We start from the raw sequence: 24,103 nt of genomic DNA on the forward strand, positions 1-24,103 counted from the left end.
TCAAAATTTGAAGTATGGTTTCTAGTCAATGCATACCATTTTGGCACCATCTTAAAGTCAAAAACGTTTAAGTTGAACCAGTGTAGGACCATCTGTACTGGGTTTTATAACTTAAAACACACACACACACACACACACACACACACACACAACTCATTGTTAAGAAAGGTTTCTAATGGGGGCAGTCTCTCTAAAGAAAAATCTTGTGTAGTTTTTCTTGGCTTCTCACACTTCCTCTTGGCTCCATGATCCAGAATTCCAGGGTGTGGAGCACAAAGCAAATAGTTGTGGAATACGTGAGTGAACAAATGAATAGATACACCTGCCTCTGCTGGTGCCCTTGGCCTGGCCACCTCCCCCTTCAGTGGATTTGGAAGGAGACCTCAGGGAGCGGCCACCGCTTTTGTTCTGACCCTCTGGGAGAGGAGGGAGCTTGCCCCTGTGTGGAGGAGAGAATAAACAAAGCCTGCAAGGCTGCTCTGTATTTTCCAATTACTTACTCGCAAGTGTAAAACTTGTCTTCTTGATCTTCTTACAATAAATGTAATTTCTGACTCAGCAGAAAGTTTTGAATTTAGTCATTTCCAAGTAAACTCCAACTCAGAATTTTCTCAGCAAGTTCAGGTTTATAATTCAGTCACTTGCAAGTTAAAATTTCCCCTGAGATCTTATTCTCCGCACCGCCCCCCACCTCCTTGGGGGTGAATTCTATAATCTTTTGGATGTTTATGTAACTGCCTTGGTGTCCTTGTAGGAGGACACTGTCTGCCTCTTCATTTTGACTGGTCTGGGACTTCACCCTCGGGTGGCCCCTGAGCAGTCTGCAGGACGGCCATGGGCTTCCCAGGGCTGGCTGTTCCAGTGTAACCTCATGTGCCCCTAAGTGCTGTGTGAACTGAACCTCACGCCTTCTTCAGATACAGGTCCCTCGTTCCAGCGTTAGCACTTCCTGTCAGCATCATGGACTTTTTTTGTGTGTTTTTTGTTTTTTGTTTTTTGGTATTCCCCCCCCCCCCTTTATCTTCTAGGAGCCATTCTTTATGAATACACTTACAACTCAGAATTTCTTTTTTTCTCAAATCACTTGACTCAATTTTAATTCAGAAAAATCTGTTTATTATACCCATCTCTGACTTTGTAAAATGGGGGCGGGGGCTGTAGAGATATTGTTTCATAGATTCAGCGGATAGATTTTTATCTATCCTATTTACACATAAATACAACAGCACATTTCTCTCACTAGGACTCGTGTTGTCTGCACAAACGTTCATTTTGATATATGAACGCACCCTTGGCATTTACGGATTTAACATTCCTGGTTTCAGCTATTTGCAGATGACCCAGAAGATTTATGACCTGTAGCAATTTGTTCTTCTGTTGGAGCACAGATTTGAATCACATGCTGTCTGGTCTTGGTGGCCCAGAAGTCACCCAGCTGGCGTGTAAACTTAGCTGACTGCCCAGCATCCCTCTCTTGCTGGTTCACTATTTCCATTCCTCTTTACATGTTCCATTATTTTCATTAAGCACTTGATTGCAATGTTTTAGTTCGTTTCACTGAGTTTAATGGGGGAAATTTTATTATGTGCTATGGCAGAATTCATGCATTTAGGCTTTTGACAAGTACTCACATGCCTTCCCAGGGGATACATCTAGGGTCTATGGTGCTCGAGGGCTTTCCTCCACTGTCAACAAAGGCCCCCCCCACCCCCGCTCTTGCCAGAAATGAGGGCGTGCTGGTAGAAATGCTCCCAGGAATGCAGGAATGTAGGAATTCGGGAGTGGCAACTTAAGCATCTGGGAGAGGCCAAAGATCACTCAACCCCGTTTGTGCAAGGTGAGTGGCTCTCCTAGGAATACTGCAGCCAAGGTTGCGCCCCTCTGAAGGCAAAACGGTGACCACAGGCCTGGGCAGGAAGGTGAGAGGGCTGGGGCGTGCAGCCTGCAGCCCCCAGCCGCAGCCTGCTCTAGCCAACCAGGAGAGTCCAGGTAGCCAGTGGTCAAGGCCCGCTTCTGTTTACTAAGACTCCACCTGTGACTCTCAACTTCCTAGAACCACACAAGGAACTTGGTTTAAAACAGAAGTCATTAAATCACAGTATATGGGGGTGAGACCCGGACTTAATTTAAAATATTTCACGTGATTCTAACCTGCAACTGGATTGAATATCTGTAGGCCAGAACAATGATTATTCCAGGTCCTTAAGGGACTGGTAGCATGACTGAGTGATCTTTCAGGCCAGGGACACCTCGCAGCCACATCTTGCTCCAGATATTCCAAAACACTCAGACGTGACTGTGCCTTTGCATTGGGTGCCTGCTCAGCTGGCCATCACTTCCTCCTCTGGGAGGCCGACTTCCATTCATCCCATGCTCAGCACAAGGGCCTCCTTCTCTGATAAGCCTTTGCAGTGACTTTCCTTCCCAGCCTTCTGCTGGCAGCCCCAATTCCTGGCTGGCGAGGCCTTCCTGGGTCCCCAGAGCCCCTTGGATAGCCTGAATGTTAGCATTATTCTTGTTTTGAAGCTTCTTGCACTGTATCTTTCAACTTTTCTCCTCTGGCTCTCCACATGGTGCTGGCACATGTGCGTTAAGCACACATGTGCTGTCTGTTCTACTAATAGATCGAATCTGGATTATAAAGTCCAGACCTTGGAGGATGGATTAGACAAAAGGAAAGTATGGGCTACTTAATAGTTAAATGCAGATGTCTACTTAGATCGATGAAAAGGAAAAAGTCTACTTTTTTGTGGAAATAAATGGAGCCTATCCTTCTTTGCAGAATGTGAGGGAGCAGTGGGGCTGGAACACTGGTACTCAAATTTGGTGGCACATTCGGATCACCTGGTGAGTGTGACAAACTACTGATGCCCAAGCCTGCTCCACAGATACTCTGATTTCATTGGTGTAGGGTCCAGGTGATTCTATGAACAGTCGTTTAAGAACTCCTCATCCAGCCCGTGTCTCTAGTTGGGAAGTGTCATAGGATCAACCTGTGTAGACTGTTGACGGGGCAGAGTGTTGGGTCCTGCCTTGGAGATTCTGATTCAGCAAGTCTGAGGACAGGCTGTTGTGATTTTTAGCAAACATTCCAGGTTGTTCTGATGGGGCTGCTTTTCCAACCACACTTTGAAAAACCTCAATGTAGGCAATTGGCTTAGAAACCACTTTTCACCAGAGCACTCTGACAGCTGAGGGAAGGTTCATTTTGGGTGTTATCCAGACTCGGCTTTTCATTTGCACAACCCAAACATCTCAGATATACACTAAACACATCCACATACCCATACGGTTTCTCCTTAGTATTAAATATTTGATATTTGTAATCATTTATATCTCTTCTCCTGAACTGCGTATCTCTCTGGGGCTGAGACTTTATTTCATTCATTTTGTTTCCTTCTGTGTATACTTGGCACAGTGCCTTGCAACCAACAAGTGCTTAATAAGTGTAGAATGGAAGGACTATAAAAACAATTAGGTATTGTTCTGAATTAGCAGCATGCCTAATTCAATTGAAAACAAAGATGATTGAGAGAGGAGGATGGAAAAGTGACATTAGTGATAACTTATATCAATGTCTAATATTTTCAGTTAAGAAAAAAAAACTTTAAAAAAATGCCTTAAAACAATTCCTTGAGGCATGTAGTTTAACTGCCAAACTGTTTTTATTCACCTCCCCAATTATTTAAACTACGTTGCTTTCTCAGAATTTAATTACTGAGGAGCATCCACATACGTAGGACGCAGAGTCCGCTCCACCCTGAAGGCCTGTCGGATTAGAACGCTTCTCAGTGGTCTCCTCCCAGGTCTGGAAAGAGTCCATGGCCCTATGTGAGGAGGCTGCTCTCCTGTTGTTACCCTTCCCAGTGTTTTTAGTCAAGATGTCATTTTGCCTTCTCCCCCTCCACAACTCTGTGGCAAGGAGGAAGGTGGGCTCCCTGTGGCCGGCAGCGGGGGACTCCTTTCTCAGTCCAGGCTGGCCCACCGCCTCCCCTCCATGCTCATCCTCTGTGTTTAGATATGTCGTTACAGCAAAACAGGTAGAGGATGCAGGCCTGGGAGTTGTCCAGTTCCTCTCTGGTTTCTTTGTATAGCTTTCCCCTTTCTGTGCCATTGTGCCAAGTCATTACATGGCATAGGAGCTCTCTAGCCAGGACAATTCACTTAGACAATTGCTCTCTCCCCACTTAGGGCAGGATGGAGGAGAAGTCTTGAGATTAGGGCTCGGTCTGCCCTGAACTGGGCACTTGGTTTACTAATAAAGAATGTCCCACTTCCTCCTAAATATTGCTAATCACCTCTTTCTCCACATGAACAAAGCAGGGGGTCAGAAAACTTTTTCTGTGAAGGACTGGATAATAAATGCTTTAGATGTTGTGGACCATTGGGTCTCTGCTGCTACTATTCAACTCCACCATTGTGGTGATAGCAACCATAGGTTATACAAGGAAACAAATGATCATGGGTCTTCCAATAACACTATTTGTGGACAGTAGATTTTTTAAGTTTCGTGTTATTTTTATGTGCAAATCTTGTATTGATTTTTGCAACCATTTAAAAAAATGTAAAAACGATTCATAGCTCAAGGGCCATACAAAAACCTGCAGCAGGCTGGATTTGGCCTCTGGCCTATAGAAATGAGGCATAGGAATGGAGAAATGGTTTTTTACATAAAGTGTACTGTGGTTTTCTCTGCAGACCCATGCACACGGATTCAGCCTGCAAAAGGGCCTGCAAGAATCTAGAAACACAGTGGTTTGAGCGTTTTTATCTGGAAACAGCCCCTGAACTATGTCTAGTGATATAAACATTTTAGAACATGGCATGTGCATTCCTTAAATCTCTAAATTAAGTATAAATTTCTCTGGGCTCCCCGTCATTTGACTGATGGGAGACTCAGGCTTTGATTGCTCTTTCTTTGGAATTATGCAAAAAATTGGGTTCTTTGGTGCTCGCGGGCACAATGAAGGAGATCCCATCGCTAGTCCCTGGTACTGCCATCCTAACTCTTGGTCGTTCTACCTGGTGTGGACGTGGGGGCTGATCTCTTGGCTATACTGGCAGCACAGTCAGACATTTGCTTCTCACTGACTGCTTGGGGCCCCACTACCTGCTGTGTTCTCGGAGTGTCCAGTTCTCGGGAGGCACACTGTGACAACTGGAGTGATGTGTGAAAGAAGGGCCTGTCTCTGTGTCATGCATGAACTCCCCCCCCCCCGACTAAAATACTCAAATCCAAAGAAAAAAGCCCCCCATCATAAGGCTCCTCAACTCTTTCCCCACTAGTGTATCAGCCTAATGAGTTCTAAGTAATTTTCTTTATCCCCAAATCTCACCACCCCACGTATCCTCAAGGGTGGTCCCAGAGCATTCATTCCCACTCTGCGCCCCCTGCCCAACTTCCCTGTGAATACACAGGGACCTGAGATACTCACGACTGCAACGCTCTCCTCTTTGGGGATCTGGGGCTGGGGCGAGTGGGGCTGGAAAAGAGAGACCAATATCAGTTAATATCTTTCGTAACAATGCACTCTTTTGTTTCCTCTGTACCAGTCCCTACAGGGACATGCCCTGCTGCTCCCTGCTTGGAGGACTAGATCCTTCTTTAGAGGTTAGTTCTTGCTGAAGGTAAAAAGTTAGGAAACTCTGCATGGCCACACTCCACTGGAAGAACAGCACTAGGATCCTTAGTCTGACAGTGGAATCACTTCTTTTTTCTTGCATTGTTCTCTAGAGTGTCATTTGGACATGGAAAGGGAATTTCAGACCACATGTTGAAGGGCTTTGTACTGAATCTGAACTATATTTTCTAAGCAACGGAGAGCTGTATACAGGAAAGTGAAATGAGCAGATGATGGGGGCGGACAGCCTATAATTTGGCTACTGCAACAGTTCACACAATTGTGGTTCGGATTCTCCACACTCATACCTACCTCTCTCTCTGGGTTGTGATCTCTTCCAGGGCAGGCAATTTTTATTTTCTCCTCTCTGACCTCCAGAGTCTCAGATATATTAGCTTTTACATTTTTGATAATTTAAATAGTGGCTGAATTACATTGGCCCAAAATGAACTCTTAGAATAAAAACACTGAAAAACAGAGTCTCCATTTTCACAAGATTTTCACTGTGGTATACTATTAGGGTAGAAGCAGGGACCTTTATTTTGGCAGTAATACTGATGACAGTGTTGGGTAAACCTTCTCTCTCCTCCTCCTCCAATTAACACCAGAGACTAATTCTCTACTCTGCTTTAAAGTATGTATTCATGACAATAGAATGTTATAAACATATTCTCAAGTTGTAAATATTATAAACCACCCCCCTTTTTTTTTACATGGTATTGCATAGCCACTGTCTTTTGCAACAATTTGGCATGGAATTACGAGTAGTGTGCATTAAATTTCATTTGCTCTTTAATTTTTTATCTCTTCATTTGCATGCGTGTATTTTATAATCATTCATTTTGGTAATAAACCTCATAGGATTTTAAATTGAACTAAAGTCTCAGATGCCTTAAAATAATTTATGTTGTATGGTTTTACTGGTTTGCCTAAAAACAAACGATAATGTATGACTTAAATATTCTACCCAGGAGAGGAGTCAAACTCTTCCTTAAAATTTTCTGGCTCCAATTGACTTGTGAGAGAAAGATTTCAAATACTAACATGAGTATAAAAATGTTGGAGCAAAGGAAAGAAAGACAGGAGCAGCTTTCCAAAGATTTCACTGTCTAGAACTCCACACACATTACAAGTTAAAGTATTTGTAAATTAGCTAAAGAGCTGACTCCCCAGCCAGGGAGAGGAGTCAGCGTATTGATACGAAACATTTGCTTATGGGAGGCAAGAAGAAGAATTGTTTTTCCCTCAATGGAACAATCTGAATGGGCCAAGGTAAGAGAAATGTTTAGTAATCGGAGGAAAGTCTTAAGGCTTCGATTTGTTATCTATTGCTGCATAACAAGTTACATCCAAGCATAGCAGCTTAAAACAACAAATTCTCTTTTTCCAGTGGATCAGGAATCTGGGAGCAGTTTAACTGGGTGGTTCTGGTCCAGGGTCCCTCATGAGGTTTCACACAGCTGTTTGCTGGGGCTACAGCCTCATCTGAACACTCACATGGGGAATGATTGTTTTCTAAGCTCATTCACATGGTTGCTAGACTCTAGTACTTCACTATGTGAGTATCTCGGTAGGCTACCCAAGTATCCTCAAAGGAGAGAGAGACAGAGAGACAGAGAGACAGAGAGACAGAGACAGGCGGGGAGTCGGGGGAGAGAACTAAAGGCAGAAGTTGCATTTTTAAATAACCTGCTCTCAGAAGTTATGCATCATCACTTCTTTCATATGCTGTTGGTTATCCAGACCAACCCAGGTACAATGACAGAGAGCACAAAACAAGAGTGTGAATACAACAAGTAGGTGGGGATTATTAACACCCACTTTAGTGGCTGTTTATCCCAGTGCTGGATTTGGTAGGGGCAGTGACTCAGAACCACAGCAACCTGAAAATGGCTTCTGAATCAGGTCCTATATGATGAAGCCCTGAGGAGAAGAAGGGAAAGGGGCTGGGGAAGTAAGTGCTCTCAGCTGCCCTTTGGTCTTACTATCTACCCACTGGCATATCTCTATACATTTCCACTGAGCTGTTCCTGGATAACTACAGAATGATAGTTGCATGGAGTCAGGAGTTATGTGTTTTGGACTTAAGTGTGTTTGATTACCAAAAATTGGGAGGTATAACAATGTATTATTAAATGAATATAGACTTTGGAGTTTAATAACTTTCACTCAAAGCCAGGCCTCAGTACTTACTGGTTATGTGATCTTTGGTAAACCATAGTCCCCGTTCCCTTTGACAGAAAGGAATGACATTTTGTCTTTCAGGATAGTTGAAAAGATTAAATAAAATGTTATTCTTCTTACTTCTTTTCTGTGTGACATTAAATTGTCATCTGACCTCCCTGGATTGTGTCTCAATGGGAAAATGACAGTGATGGGGAGTTTTACCCAGGGGAGTTACTAGCGTGCTCTCTGTGGGAGCAGGCACTGTGGTTCCGAGCTGTGCCTCACCTAGTCATGCAGTCTGGGCAGGGGACTGGGCTGGCGCTGGACACAAAATCAAACCTAGAGTATAGTGAGGATGGGGATGGGCAAATGCAGGGGTGTGGAGAGGGGCTGAGAGCTGGGGTTTTCCTGATGCATGAAAAACATTTTTGCATAATGCTTACTACTTAAAAACAATTATTTCATGAAAGAAAAGACATGTCTGCTCCAAAGAGATGCAAAGGACAAACTCTCAGACTAGAGGAGAATCTTTTAAATTGAATCATGCAGCCTTATGAGAAACCAAATATATTGTTCTTACTTTTTTTCTCTCACTGTATGCAAGCTCTTAAAAATTTCAGCTCAGGCTGACAATAGTTGATGGGATGGTGTTCATCAGCTGACTTGTGTTTGGGAACTGTTGCTAAACAGGAATACATAGGTCATAGGTTAGAGCAAGTCATCTAGTGATAGGATGAGAAAAGCAAGTATTATTTGATCACTCATTCATTTGTTTATTCATTCATTGAACAAATATTTGGCGAGCACCAATATGTAGTTCATAGATGTCCAACAACTCATTTAAGATTACAAATTAATTTTAGTTAATTGCTGAATCGGTTTAAAAAAATCAGTAATGTTTTTTACTTATATATACTCTTTGCCTTCCAAATTAGTCAGATTGTGGGAGTTTAAACCCAATTATTAAACTTGTAAAGGACTTTTAAATTGAAATTTTTAAAGAAGGGGTCATGGCCAAATTGAATCTTAAGGAAAAAAAAGTAGAACTAGCTATTGCTATTCAAATTTTAAGAAATTGCTTTTGCCAGTGTACTAAAATCTAAAAACCTGAGTCATTTTGATTACATTAAAACTTTAATTTAAAATCCCTTTCCATTTTTTTCTTCTTCATAGGCATTAATTTTATAAATGCATATAGGTGGAAAACCTTTTTATTTCAAGAAACACTTCTTAGATAGCTATGTTTTTGTTCAGAATAATTTTCCTCCTAATTCTTCAAGGCATTGTTTCATTTCTGTGAGTGTCTGGAAAATTTCAAATTCTTAAGATTTCTGATTGTGACCACATTTCATTCAGGTGCTGCTCCTCTTCAAATAAAAAAGTTCGAATAAAACCTTTATCTTGGTTTGACAGAGAGAAAAAGTAAAGGGAGAGATGTCCCAATTCTCTCAGTTTCTATTAACTTTAAGCAGAAGCTTTGCCTGTGGAAAAGAAGATATTTCGATGGCAAAGAGACTGAAGAGATTAGGCGGCTTTCACACCACCCTGTAGGATGTCATTCACTGAATACCTCGATAACCCGGTTTCCAGATCCACCCTTAGCTTTGTGCTCCATCCTGCGCAGTCAGTGATGGCACTGACTTACTCTGGGACCTTTCCCCACATTATAGTTAACTTATAGTGCAAGCGATTTGCACTTTAATGGAGTTGCGGAGTCTGTGAACTCCCTTCCTGTGAATCCCATTCCCACTGCCCCTTGTTATGTCTAATGTCTGTCAGTGTATATGCTGTTAATGTGTTTCCGAGTCCTTGTCCCTCCCTCCCCTCAAATCCATTTATAGGACTGAAGAACTTACATGAAGTTATGTTTAGCTTTAAATTATAAAAATTTTTAGTTCATACAGAAGAGAACATAAGTACAAATAAAAATTACCAATAAATCCATTTCCCGGAGAAAACCACTGTTAGCATTTTGGCACATGGCCTTCTCTTCACCCATCTGCAAAGTAGAAAGAAAATACATGCTATTTAGAGACACTATATACAGCGGCTTCTGCATTTTAGAGGAGTGGCATAATTTACCTCAGGTGAGGTGTTTGTGTTTTTGTTTTTAATGTAGGCCACCCTTAGTTTAGAAATAAGTCTGACTGGTGCAGCCACTATGGAAAGCAGTGTGGAATTTCCTCAGAAAGCTGAAAATGGAACTGCCTTTTGATCCAGCGATTCCCCTGCTGGGACTATACCCTGAGAACACCAAAACGCCAATACAAAAGAACCTATGCACCCCAATGTTCATAGCAGCACAATTTACAATAGCCAAGCGTTGGAAGCAACCTAAATGCCCATCAGTAGATGATTGGATCAAAAAATTATGGTACATATACACAATGGAATACTACGCAGCAGAAAGAAAAAAAGAAGTACTAAACTTCGCAACAGCATGGATGGAACTGGAGAGCATCATGCTAAGCGAAATAAGCCAGGGGGGCGAAAGACAAATACCATATGATCTCACCTATAAGCGGAACCTAACCAACAATGCAAAGAAGCAAGGCAAATATGACCAGCAACACTGAAAGGAAAAGAAATCAACAGAGACAAGAGGGAAGGGGGGGGCAGGGAAAGGGAAGGGAAGGGGAAAGTCAAGGAACATATAGCAAGGACTCATGGACAAAACCAAAGGGGAAGAGCTGAGGGAGGGAAGGTGGGAGGGGGCAAGGGAAAGAGGGGGGGGAAGGCAGAGACAAATGTATTTAAAAAGTAAATAAATTAATTAAAAAAAAAAAAAGAAAAAAAAGAAATAAGTCTGAAATTCTGAATATGGACAAGAGAAACCAAATATGCCTCATATTTCAAAAACCAAATCTAAGCCATGATACATATATCAAAAAGTAGATATTAGCCCATGAACAATGTGCAAGAAGTAAAAATGATCACTCCATACTAGGGACAAAAAGGAGAAACACTAATTTCATTCAAATCCCAGTATTGTGTCTATTTAGATACAATATTCCTGCAACAGAGACCTCTGTTATTGTCATGCCCATTGAGGCTATAATAATATTACTGCTTTTGGGTTTTGCATATTGATACATAGTGTTTTTCATTGTGATCAAGAACCCCGGTGGGGGAGGGGGAAGAAGCAGAGATTTAGTAAACTATGACAGAGTTGAGATTTTACATTGTAATGTCTCTTTGGTTTGTTGTGTTTTGTCAAAGATGTGTCTGCTATCTATTGCTTTTATTATTTCCAGCTGTCCTAATTATTTCTCTCATTTGATTTTAATTCAGCTTTCAAAGAGGAGCTGGCTTGCCAGGTGGTTATTATTTTTCTAAACTCTTTCAGCTCTAATTTAAAAAGATGTCCAGAGAAAGTCATTATTTCAACATTTACTTGTAATATGTTTATGACCCCATTAAAGAGAGCAATCATGTGGCCCTAATGCTGATTTCTATTGTTGGCACAGTCACCCCCGTCCAAGGACGTTAGAAACAGGCACGATCTTTCAGAATGTGTTTGTTTTTCTCCTTAAAAAAAACAACAACTGTGTTCTTAACTGGAAATAAAATGCTGAAATAATACAAATGTTGCTTCTGAATACACTTCAAGAAAAAGTAATCCTAACTAACATTGATTGCTTGCTAATACTTTTAGTTTTCATAAGTTAGGTCTTCTATGGGTTACATTTTAACAACTGACATATTAAAGAAAAAAAGAATAAAAGACTGAATTTAGCAGCAAAGGGGTATGAAGCCAAGTTCAGCAACACAGGGTTTTATGGGTCTGTTATCTATCTATCTTAGAAAGTGAAACCAATTAATGGCTATTCTTTATTATTGTCACAGGACAATCGAAATCCACTCTGCAGTATTTCTTTGGAAAACTTGGCTCCATCAATCTTTTCCCAAATTTGCCTCATTGGCAGAAGGGACCCGGGTGACCTCACTCTCATTTGGAGCCATCTTCTACATTCTCTGCCCTGTGTCCTTGATGTCCCTTCACCTGCTGCCCTTCACCAACTTCCTTGGGCCATCCTGTGTCAATCTAGGTCACTTCCGCCTTTCACTCCTCCTTCAAGACATTTCCACAGCTGGTTGCTCAATGGTGCGTGGGTACCCTAAGAAAACACAAGCATTACTCCTCTGAAAGTCACACTAAGGCCTCCCTTTGTGTACACAAACATTTTGCAATGTGGTCAGCAGCCCGTTCTGCCCCGGAGAAGGCCGGCTCTCCAGGGCGCGTGGGCACTGCCTCTGGGAACCTCCTTAGAAATGTCTACCATCTACGCCGAACACCTGTAGGAGCGGATCGCATTTCCTAATGATCTCTGCCTGCCTTTTGTAATGCACATATATTAAAATTATTTAGCAAGAGGGAGCCATGTGAAGGTGGAAGCTCCTAACCTTGGCCTGCTTCTCTGTAAATGGGGCTCTGCTCAGAGGGGTACATATGAAAGTTTAGTGGTACATGTGAAAGTGCCAGTTCAGTTATAAAGCAGGTGTCAACAAATATGAGTTCTCTTTCCTTCTTCCCTCAGGTGAGTACTTCAACCCCAAATTGTTTTTTTGGGGGGGAGGGGGTAAGCCAGTGAAAGTATGTGTATTGTCCTTATGTATGGCAATGTTAATATTTAATATTCTGCTAGACTTGCCATTGGAAATCATGACTGAAGAAGAACCTGCAAAAGGAATAGTTTTCTAGGAATGCTTGTCCTGAGATGGCCATTTTTTTTCTTCTAAAAAAGAACCTTAAGGCTAGAATTGTGGACATAACCTTTTTTCTTTTCTTTGAGGAATAGGAGGATAATTTTTAGAAGACATTGCAGAAAGCATAAAAACTCTTCTGGATCCAGAATTGTAAAACATGTTTTAGAGCTCGTCTAGATCTAGCTTTCAATATATGCACCCAACACAGAGTGCCACCTTTGTTCCATCTTGTCACACATGAGCCACCCAGACATACCAGATTCAGGCTCGTCAACCCCACGTATGTCCACTAATATCCATGCTTCCTGCCCATCATAGTCCATTGTAGGCTGGTCCCCATCAAGACTGGTGGCCGAAGCCAAGAACCTCACCTGTTCCCTTTGCTCCATCGTGATCAAGACTAGCTCCGTTCTGATTCATGGAACCTCTTCTTAACCACAGGACTAGAAATCCTGCTTGCCCACTCCCTCAGTGAGCCCCCAGCTAGTGGTTAGAGGAAAGGTCAGAGGTGGGTGGTTTCCTGTTATTCTCCACTTATGGGAGAGCTTGTCTATACTGACCACCTGAAAACCCTTTCTCCCTAGCTCCCCAGTTCCCATCGTTTCAAGCCAAGGGCTTCCTGCTCAGAATCTCCAGGATCTGTCATGCAGGAATGATTCTCAGAGAACGTCTGTGTAGCTTAGTCTATATAGAAATGGTTGTCTAATCCAGAATTTACATAAAAAGATGATCCTGTATTCCACTGGGATTGCTGAAATAATTTTTTAAATGCACACTTAAAGTTATTTGAGGCATTTACGTGTGATAATAGTATGATGCCTTGTGAATAAAAGTTAAGTGTAATTGTTTGGAAGTCGCCTGGAGCAGCTGCCCCAGCCCTGAACCTGCCGAGCTCCTGCTCATCTTCAAGTCTCATATAATGTTCCTTCCTCAGGGTAGCCTCCCGACATCCTGTACCAGCTTCCTTCCCTTTGAAACACTTATTATTATTAAATACTTCCTTGTGTCAAAGAAGCTGCAAAGAGGCTCCAGAATGTATGGCTCATGTTTGAACCTTGGCTCTGTCTCTTATTTTCTTTGTGACATTGGGTAATTTATTTAACTTTTCTGTGTCTCTGTCTCAGCCTATGTGTGCTGCTATTGCAAAATACCACAGCCTGGGTGGCTTAAACAACAAACATTTATTCCAGGCTGGAAGTTCAAGATCAGAATGCCAGCATGGTCAGGTTCTGCATGGTCAGGTTCTGGTGGGGACTCTCTTTTGGTTTTGCAGACTGCTCACTTGTCCTTTCATGGTGGGCTGCTTTTTATAAGGGCACTAATCCCGTTCATGAGGGGTTCACCCCGATCACCTGAACACCTTCCAAAGGCCCTGCTTGCTAATACCATCACATTGGGGGTTAGGATTTCAGCAAATGAATTTGGGGGGACACAAACATTCATTCTGTAGCTCTAGGCAATGTTTTATCTTGTTACTTCATTATGTAACTGTGATTCTGTAACATTTGTCATGTAAGACCAACCTCCCTGGCCTGGCTGAAATCACAGAGAAGTAGACAAAAAAGGAAGATATGAGTTTACATTTTAAAAAATGTGTTTATCAGTAGGTATAGATTTTCTTTTTAAGAATTTGGCAGTATGAATGATGTCTTAAATTTTCACTGGACATTTTTTTTTTCTTTTCTCATTATCATAACCAATATTTTAATTTTTGCTGTGCTCTTTGCCTCCTATTTATTTGTTTTATTTGTCAATTTTACTTTCCACACCTTTGGAAATAGACTTTGTTGTTAGTTTTTACCTTCTTTACTTACTTTCCAGGTCTTCTTAAAAAACTTTCTTTGTTTTAAATACAACCGTGTCTTCTTTTTTCCATATCTTGACTCCTATTACTCTTCCTAGTCACAGCTCTTAAGCCCAATATACCATCTCCTCTTCCTCTTATTTTAGCCATCTCAAACATTTTATAGACTCACAGCCTCAACATGTTAGAGTTGAATGGGACCTCAGGGAGCCAAGGCCAACTCCATCACTTCACAGATGAGAAAATTGAGCCTCAGGAAGAGAAATACTTTGCCCAACATGACAGAGTCCGTTACTTGAGGGGCTGGGACCAAACTCCTTGGCTCTTAATCCAGCACTGCTATACCCATAGGCCACACCCCTATCACCTGGCACTGACATCACTCAATTTTTAAACTTTCTTTAACACATTATAAAGCATTTTTAACTGAGAGTATTAACATTTCCTCTAAGAAATCTAAGACTAGTCAGGGTTTCCTGAATTCTTTCTCTTATTTTTCTATTACTTAGGGAATGTATTTATGTTTCTCTTTGAATCTGAATTGAGTCTGCAGACCTGAATTTTTTGTTGAAGTCAGGCTAATATTCACCTGGAAAATAACCAAAGTAGCCCTGGCCAGTGTGGCTCAGCGGGTTGGAGTGTCAGCTCATAGACTGAAAGGTCATAGGTTCAGTTCCCCATCAGGGGACACACCCAAGTTGCAGGTTCAGCTCCCAGTTGGGACACATAGGAGAAGGCAATCAATTGATGTTTCTCTCTCACAGTGATGTTTCTTTCTCCCTTCCCCCCACTAAAGTCAATGAAAAAAAAATGTCCTAGGGTGATGATAAAAAAAAAAAAAGAGTTACTAAAGTGAATTGGGCAATGTTCTGCCTCAGACAGTTAGCAATGATGCCCCAAATTCCCAGACTAGGCAGAAACACTGAGATTCAACATTTGGCCTTTCTGAAATGAATTTTAGATAGTCTTCCCCTGGGCCATTCTCGCAAGGATTACTTTGATAGTTATATGGGAGAGAAAAGATACGATGTTATTGATTTTAAATAGAAGATGGAGTAAAAATCTAAAGAGCCATCACGTCTTTTAGCAGGCCAGTTCACAAATGGAGTAAGTTTGCAAATAGAACTGATTGAAATGGGTGAGAAACATTCCTGACCTTTGGTCAGAGCATGCTGTGATATAAAACGCCAGGCTGCCTTTGAGAGAAGCCATATATTTCATCCTGGAGCAGGGTCATCCATCCTCCCGGAAGGCCACTCAGTGGCTGATTCAGAAGGGACAGGTTATCCTTAGCTCACTCACAAAATGTACCAAGACGACATTACATTTATTAGTCAACTGAAAATAAGATGCCACTCAAAAACAAACAAAGAAACAAAAAAGCAACAACAATGAAACACCAATGATGTGAAGAAAAAGAGAACTTTATGTCCAAAGCTTAAGATACTCTATAAGTCATATATTGCTAAATTTGTGGAGTAGTTTTTAAAAAAAAAAAAATCATCTAAATGTCACAGCAGAAACTAATCTTCTCCATGCAAAATGTGCCATCATCTCTAAAGGTCCCTGCTATTAGAGGCACTTGTCATTATTGTGGGTTTGTTCTTAAAGGCTAAATAAAAACTTTTGGCCCTTAGATTATAATACTCCAGCTTTGCTGCAGTGAGATGAGATGAGGAAACTTAAGTCTGAAGCACCATGCCAGATGCCAAGGGGAAAAATTCCCAGCTTTCTTATAATTTGATACATATAATATTTATTACAGAGCAGTGGGAGTTTGTTATTTCAACAATAGGCTGAGAGATTGGATGATTTTTTTCAGTTGAACTGGTTACAATAATGCAATTCTGTATCACGTATAGATTAACCGGGTGGATCCTTCTTTTTTTATAACTCCAGCTGTTTTTGTAAACAAGGTGCCCGAACTATGTGAGGAATGAGCATGACGTTTTTATGGCTTCCAACAGTAGTTTAATAAATTACTTGAGACTATTAACCAAACATTTAAAAGGCTACCCTTTGTCAGAGGTCTTATTCTTACATGGCTAGAATTTATAGCTCTGAGAAAGAAAATTAAGGCAGCTAAAAAGGGTGACTCTGTTGCTTTCTTCAGGGTAATTTAAGTATTTTTTCCAAATTACCTAAATAATCTGGGCTTAACAAGCTGCAAATATTGCCTCCTGTAAGTATAATTAAAGTGATTTGTATAAATTCAGTGCTCTGGTGCCTTCAGGATCTCCGAGTAAGCAAAATACCTAACAACCAGTAGAACACAGGTTGCAACCAATCAGATTGGACACTGAATGGAATGCTTTACCTGTAGGCCGAATAGAAGCCCTCTTTGAAGTGTCTTCTGTGAAGATATCTTGGGACTGTTGGAGGACTATCCATGGTTAATGGCTTGAAGTCCTTATCTCTGGGTCCACATACTGTATGAGGATGCTCAGATGGTTCGGAATCTGGGGATTTAGAGTTACATATTCATTCCTGTATATTTTTGTGCTATGGGTTAAAAAAGCAGGGCAAAGCACGGCATGTTGGCCAGAACTGTAGATTAAATGACCAAAAGAATCTGTATTCACATCCAAACTCTGCTACTTACCAACTGCGTGGCCATGAATAATACAGACGCTCTCCCACTAAACTAGAGAATGAAGGCACTGGACCAAATTCGTTTCTGTTTTATGGTTCATTTAGACTGAACAGTCGTGCCTGCTCATAGATCATTAACAAACCTTCCAGCTTTTTTGTGAAAGCGCATTGTCTTCTTCCAGTGGAAATTTGCAATTGTTATACAATGTTACCCCAGAGATGTGACTTTCTTCTGCCTCCATGAGACCATATTTTCAGTGGCTGAGAAATATTAAGTGAAAAATTCTGTCACTCTGGTGTTTAGTGTTCTCTTCTATCTTACAGTCTTCAGTGTCATGCCACATGAAACTGGCACATTTTCTTAAATGGAAAACATTGCATGTCTGGCCTTCAGACTGTATCTCTAGAGTAGAAATGCCACATAGGCAGAAAGTTTTGAAGCAAGCATGCTGGAGTGAGTTATCTTTTTTATGCGCTGCTAGCCTTATTCGGAAGATTGTGAAAGAGGAATAAGTAGAATAAATATGTCACTTTTCATGTCTCTTAAAAATGTTTAGCACAAAAGAGTTGGCCTCGTTTATCTACTACTATAAGGAGGGGTAAGCAAAGGCTTCTAATAATGCCTCTGACCCAGGTGCCGTGCTGGCCGCCAACAACCACCTACCCTGGCCCTTCCTGCCACTGCATTTTACGGAGAATTAAAAATGTCCATTTCCTAAAAATTGTGGCAAGAAGAATCATTGTCCCTGCCTTCCTCACACGACAGTAGGTAGACAGGGCTTGCTTGCCAAGTTCAAATCTTTGTGTGGGGGGAAATGACTCCTTACACTGATCACAAAATAAGCATCTGACATTTCCTGCAAAGGCAGAATTAACCAGCCAAAAAGCATTGTGTTTCGAATCTAAATATTTGGAGCAAAAGCCAAAAGTGGGTGGGGGGAAGTCTCTCTTCCTCTGTATTTTGCACAGGGATGTGTCCAATAAGTGTTAATTGTGATAATAATATATAGTCTAAAAAGAACCTGTTGAAGGGGAACGTGTGAGGACTTAGGAAAGGGAAATTAGATTAGGTGTGAGAATTACACAAAGAAAAAAAATGAAAAGATGCTTCCTGACTACTTATCCCACTGAAGACATGCTCCTGGTTTTACGACCCAGAGGGCATGCTTTGTTGTGAGACTGAAGGGAATAGTGCACCGACTGACTCACGTCCCCAGGCTGGAATGGCACTCAGGAGTTACGAAGCTTCCTAAAGGTCTTTGGCATTACCTTCGGCCTAGGAACAGATTCAGATCTCAGAGCGCTGTCTCTGGAATCAGAAAGACTTAGGTTCAGATCTAGGTGCTATCAGTTCTAAGTGGTAGGACTCTGCAAGTCCATTTCCTCAAATATGAAACAGGGTTAAAAAAGGCTTTTATAAATGCCAAATGAGTTGTGCACCGAAAGTACTTGGCACAGCCCTTTAACCTAGGAAGCACTCAAGAAAATATAACCATGGTGATGATCACTGGAATTTCCCTCTTTTCACTGAGAGCTGCACGGGGTGCTGCTGCGAGGACACGGCGCCCCGGGCGTGCCTCTGTCACACGTCCCCTCCTGCGGAGGGGTGCCTGCTTCTTTCCTGGGCTATGCGTTTGGTTTTTCTGAGACAGTGTCAGTTTCAAATAGCCTGACCCATTGTCTCCACATATCAATAAAATACTTGAGAAATCCTAGTATTTGATAAATAATAACTGAATGACTCAGGGCAGTAATTCAATAAAACATGTGTGTCACAAAAATTGAATTTCAGGCTGAAGGAATTGAGGGATTAAGGAGGACACACATGTGCATGCTAGCCAAGGTTCAACATAATCATGTGTATGAAGGTGCTGTTTTAAAGTTGGAGAATATTATACTAATAAGATCCTGCTAAATTAGAGGCAATATGAAGGTGGTGGACTGAACGGGGGGTGGGAGACAGTGAATCTTCCCAAGTGGTATGAATGTAATTAGGTAATTTGAAAACAGTTTAAAATTGCATCAGAATTATTTTCCTTTAAATTTCTATTTTATCATAACATCAAAATAAATGTGAAGGTGTGGCCAAAACTTGATCGGATAAGATACTTTATAAGAGATCATGAAGTCAGACCAAATTTAATCTTAGAACTGTGTCTAAAGTTTTGATGTGAAAATTATAATCAAAATTCCTGAAGCAGAGGACGTTGTCAATACTGAAGACATACAAAGGAAGGTGTAATGCATTTATTCCTGAAATGATGGCCACAAAGCCTATCTGACTCATGTTCAATAGAGAGATAATGGAGTTGGGTTCTTAGGCCTGTGACTAATTGCAACAAGCCTTGGAAAGCTACTTAAAAAGCTATGCTTTGTTTATAGTGCATGTTTCTTTGATTTAAAATTTTTTCCAATTACCAACCTCTCCCAGGGCATATATTCAAATTATTAATACATTATTTATATAGGAAATACACTAGAATAGTGGCTAAATAATACTAAAAGCAAATAGTTACCTTAGTACAAACCCACTGCATAAAATCAACTACAAAAGAAGATGCTGAGTTTGGGGGTCTCCCTCTTGGCTTTGTGTTCATACCTGGTGTTAAAGCTAAGGAATCCTGAGAGCTTTGTGTCCTGGCACTTCTCTAGGGGTTGAGATAGAAAGTTCACTAGTAATGGCTGAGAATAACCATTTTCAGTAGTAACAACGAGACTGACCAGTCCATACACAGGGTCATGATTTGGAAACCTGTGAGGATAGAAAAAGCGGTTTGGGTGCGTTCTCAATATGAAACAATGCAATTGGAATTTGGTGGCTTACACCAAGCAGACCAAATTTCATCATCTGAAGAACTAATCTGTTAATAAGACTGTGATGAGCCAAGGAGTCAAAAAGAGGGAGGGAGGGCCTGGGCTGCAATGTGAGCATTCGCAGCTGTTGTGACCCATGAGACAGTGACTGGAGAACCAATAGGTTACATCTCCTGATGAGGTGCCCTTGCTCTTATTTCACATTTGCCGAGCACTTTCTGGGTATAAAAAACTTTCCTGTTTACATTTTTTAAACAGGGAGAATCTGTGCCGACCAACGTTTGGAGTGTCTGATCATCTTGGCAGTTATAGTTCTCAATGTAAATTAATTAACTGTCTGTGTGAAGGGGAGAATGAATGATTTATTCTGTGCCAAATGAAAGAGGAGTGAAAAAGTGGTTTTGGAAAGCTTTGGAATCCCAGGAAGGCAGCTCTCGTACTGATCCATAACATGCCCCCGTTGGCCTGTAGAAGCTTGACAGATGTGTTATACGTCTTCTGTGTTTGAGTGTGAAAGCCCATGCGTGTGTGTGTGCTGGGAGAAAAATCCCCCATCCCTTCATCCCAACAGTTTATTTCCGTGCTTTGGGTTTTCGCTAGCAGGCCCGGTTCCCACGGATTGTGTACCAAAGTGGACTCCTGGGCTGAGGAGACGGGTCATGGGGTCCAAAGCACGCTTCAGGAGCCGATCCCGGAGTTCGCTTTACGTGGTAATCTAATTCCCCAAAGGCAAATCGTCTTCTTGGAGGATTAATTGTAGCTCCTACTTATATTCTTTCAAAACATTTATTTACTGATGTGGAGACAATTTACTATTGGAAAGAAAGATATAGACTAACCTAATTAAACCAAAGCCTCCATAACTACTGCCATTTTGGATCTCAGTTCTACAGATTTGGGAGAGTTATTGAACCATAGGCTTTCAAGCTAAAAGGGACCATCAAGGCGTCCTATTCCAAATGAGAACTAAAAGAAATATGCTTTACAATGCACCCGTTTATGCACCTATATACATAGACACAGACAGACACGCACGTAATGGAAATAAAAGGTTAACTAAATAATACTTTGCATACTGCATGAAGTGTGTACTGATAGTTTCCATTCTGTTCCATGAAAAATATTGTAAGTCACTAGATTGATTTTTACAATCAATAATGGAGTGTGTACCTGTGTGACTTGCCAAGCTCAACCCTTATCCTCTGCTGGAGTCTCCTCTCCCAGGTTCCCTCTTGTGCCAGTGGGAGTAGTGACACGATGAGAGCTAGCGCACTCCTCTGTCACCGACCTGGGTGTTGCGATGACTCTTGCAAGAGGGACACAAAGTAAGTTAGGAAGATGGGCATGGGAAGGGAGGAATGGAGCAGGTGGAGAGGGCAGAAGTGAGCTCGGAAGGCAGCCTCGGGCTGGGCTAGGAAGACTGTTTTAAGCCTCCTTAGAGGCCTTCAGTGCTGTCAGTTCTCTGCGTGCCTCTGAGTTCCACTCCCCTCACCCTGGGCACAGCGGGACCCTCTGGGGGAAACATAGGCAGCTACCTGCATGTCATGGCCAACACCGTGGTGTGCACACAGCCCATGGTCACATTCTTTCTGATTTATTAATAGTAAGTGAAATAGCTATAACAATGATAACAAAAATAACAATAACCACCATGATTTATGAGTGGTTATTATGTACTAGCGTGATATGTATATTATTTAATTTGTGCATGAATCCTGTGAAGTAGGCAGTAGTTTCTCCATTTTGCATATAAAGAAATGAAAACTTACAAAGATTAAACAATTGCCAAATGTCATACCACCAGTAAGAGGCAGAGCTAGGATTTGAACTTTAATCTGCATGATCCAACTTGTGTACTCAACCATGATACATTTATGTCTTGTGGATTGGCCAGCTGACCTTTATAGATCTGAGGGGACGTTTTCCTAAGAGTTGTGTCTACCCCTCATTTTAGAATCTCCTGTGTTTTCTGAGTACTGCTTCTGAAACCTATTTATATATAGTGTTATTCCAGAGATGTGCAGAGAAACCAGACTAAAAATAGAAACCTTTTTTTCAAAGAATATTTTTGAAGATAATAGGGAAAGTATAAAATTCTCTAAATTGGAAGCACCAATATTTCTATTGGCATGCCGCCAGCAAAGACTAGATAGAAGCTCATATTTATAGAGGGCAAAAATTCATGTATTATGTGCATGTTTGTGCTTCTATTTTCAGAAGATATTATTTAGAAAAATCTTTAGTAAATCCAAGTGTAAACAAAACCTAGCTTTTATATTAGAAAATGTGAAGCAGGAAACAAAAACATAATTGTGAAAAGCAGATGTATTTCGTTAGGACCATATTATAATCACTGTGATTTAGACCAAGAGCTTTACTTAAATGAGAGTAAAACCTCAGCAATATAAGTGTAAGTGTAAGTCCAACTCTTTAATTTGCTAATTATGCTTCTCAGTGATACAATGAGGCTTATCATCTGTGTGGGCGGTGTTTTATGTGATTTTATTAGTATGAGAAGAAGAGGCTATAAAAATGGTACAATATTTCTATTTAATACACAGATATTTTTAGCCTAAAGTTAGTAATTATGAATAAAATTAAAATCCAGTGCACATTAGTTATAGAAAGTCATACACAAACTTAATTACATAGATCTTCTAGGTAGCAGTTAATTCTATTCCATACAATTCATCATTAGAGAAATGAAATACTTGACAAAAGTGTAAATTTGAAAAGATGCTAATAGAATATAGACCTTTAGAGCTAGGATGGAGTATCTTAAAGGTCACCCAGTTGTTGTTGTTTTATGAATAGGGAATTCGAGGCTCAGAGCGCTCTGGTAATGACGCAGCTCATGCCGTGAGCAAGGCAGTGGGAAGCCCTGGCTGGAAAACCTAGCATCTCCTTGTTCCCAGGTCCTCAGGGGCTTGTTTTACAATCAAACAATGAGCTCAGGCAGACTCTGGACCTTTAAACAAAAAGGGACCTCTGTAATAGCAATCAAGAGACCGAAAAGCAAAAATCACAAGTCCTTCCTGGTGGAATCACAAGAATATATTTTCTTCCCTGTTTCAGTTTACATGGCCTGTGGCACTGCATAAATTTAATATATCTAGGGACCCTTGAGGAGTTCACTGTGCAACTTAGCACAATAATGCCTGCTAGTCCTGGGAATTAGTGGTGAAAGGATCTCTGACCGCAGGAAGGCTGGGCAATGAGCACCGTTAAGCACCCCGACTCTTTGTAGTTCTGCATAGCAGCCTGGAGTGAAAATAAAGTTCTCTCCCAGTAGATGACCTTTCCGTGAATAAACAGAATCTCTGACAGTGAGCCTCAGCACATGGTTTTCTAGACACGTGAGCCACTTGTTTTTGAAATAAAGTGACATGCTGAAAGCCTCAGGGAAAAATAGCACTTGAAACATAAAAACACAGCAATTCCTATTGAGCAATCCATCCCTATTCTTGTACCAGAGCCGGAACCATATGTGTTAATGGCCTACAACGCGCTCATGGGGTTATGATGGATGAATACTGAATACAAGTATCTCTGAAAGAAATTAAAGATAAGAATAGCAAGCCAATCTTTGTCCTCCCAAGAAACCCAAACCTTAATCCCCCAGTGACTTTTTTCTCTTTTCCATAAATACCTCCAAATAATAGTTACCCTTCACTGAATGGCCTTCACTGTGTACCAGGCATTGTGCCAAGGTCAGGATCTTCAGTGATTTTTGTGATGACCCAGTGAGAAAGTCCGTGCTGGACTCATGGACGTGGACAACAGTGAGGTGACTGCAGTGGGGAGGAGGTAAAGGAGGTTAAATGGAAATGGAAAAGATACAATAAAAAATAAAATAAATACAAGTAGAAAGTCCTTATTATTCCCATGTTACAGATGAGGCTTGGAGAGGTTAAATAATTTGCTGCAATATTCTAGAGTTCAATGCATACCCAGGTTTGTTAAAAAACAAAATCATCCTCTTAACTACTACACAAATCAAAAGTAGCATTATTGCTGTGATTATTACCCTTTAGAAAGAATCAGTTTTGAAACTGAGTGTTAGCAATTGTTTTTGCTGACATTACATCAGCAACCTGGGCAGCAGCAGAGGACTTCATGGGCCCGGGGAACCTAATATTAACTCCAGACTTCTTCTTTCTGAGTAGAAAAATATCGAGAACCAGGTGACAACCTTTATGTAGCCCATTAGGGTAAGTGTACTGTTATTTTATAATAAAATGTTTATGTGCCTTTTTATATCAGAAATGTGATGAATTATTTGGTGGTTTTCTGGCTATTGGATGGCATAGTGGCTCTTCAGTTGGTTAAAGCTGATTATCTTCGGTTTATAGCACTAGAGCTTAATTAATTTGCACATTCCATATGGAATTTTGAGAAA

Source organism: Pteronotus mesoamericanus, unplaced genomic scaffold, assembly GCF_021234165.1.
Source record: "Pteronotus mesoamericanus isolate MK-2021 breed Mesoamerican mustached bat unplaced genomic scaffold, CSHL_Meso_final contig_116, whole genome shotgun sequence".
NCBI lineage: Eukaryota > Metazoa > Chordata > Mammalia > Chiroptera > Mormoopidae > Pteronotus > Pteronotus mesoamericanus.